The sequence below is a fragment of the Elephantulus edwardii genome, unplaced genomic scaffold (assembly GCF_000299155.1).
Source record: "Elephantulus edwardii isolate Elephantulus edwardi_28Jun2011 unplaced genomic scaffold, EleEdw1.0 scaffold00364, whole genome shotgun sequence".
Taxonomy (NCBI): Eukaryota; Metazoa; Chordata; class Mammalia; order Macroscelidea; family Macroscelididae; genus Elephantulus; species Elephantulus edwardii.
The window spans coordinates 185,514-186,449 of record NW_006400114.1 but is presented as its reverse complement, the minus strand read 5'-3'; positions in this window follow the sequence as shown (position 1 = coordinate 186,449).

Here is a 936-nt window from a genome sequence, read left to right as displayed (position 1 = left end):
CAATGAATGAATGGAATTCCAAAATCTCTGTAGATGTTCATTGAAATGAAAAATAAACAACCTAAATTTAAAAAAAAAAAGAATGTCAGAGAAGATCAGAATAGGGCAAGATTCAGATCTATTAAAAAAAAAAGTCATATATATCGTTTGCCACACAAGATCTTACCCATTTCCTTTACCCTCCATCAATCAAACTGTGCAACCCTGTGGTTATCCATCCCCCACCCACACACATCATCAACCCTCTGTTACCACCTTCCACCCTTTGGATCCTTATATGTATTCCACAATAGTGGTCTTATACAGCATTTGTCCTTATGGCACTGAGTTCATGTGGTATAATGTTCTCCAGTTGGTCATAAATTAGATAGTAATTTACAAAATCATTGCTCCTGCATGCTGCATAGTATTCCTTCATGTGACTGTACCATAATTAATCAATCCATTCGTTTGTGGTTGTTCATTTGGGCTGTTTCCATGTTCTTCTGATGGCAAATAATGCTGCTGTTAATATTGGTGTACCATTCTCCATTTGTGCCTCAGTTCTCATTTTCTGGGGATATATTTCAAACAGTGAAATAGTTAGGTCATATGAAATTTCTATATTTAGACTTTTGAGGAAATGCCAGACTGCCTTCCAGAGTGGTTATACCATTTTACAATCCCACCAGTAATGTATAAGAGTCCCTATCTTTTGAGTGGATGGAGGGATGGGTAAATTAAAGGGAAAGATCTGGTGTAAAAAAAATGTATATTAATTTTATGAACTTTATTTGTAAACCAGTATAAAATAAAAAGGAAAAAAAGAGTTCCTATCTCTCCATTTGTCATATTTCTGAAATTCAGGTGGAATGAAATTAAAGTCATATTTTGGCTCCTGTGGATTCGGTTTAATTTTCCTCAGCTTCAACTTGAACTTGCATATGAGTAGTTGGT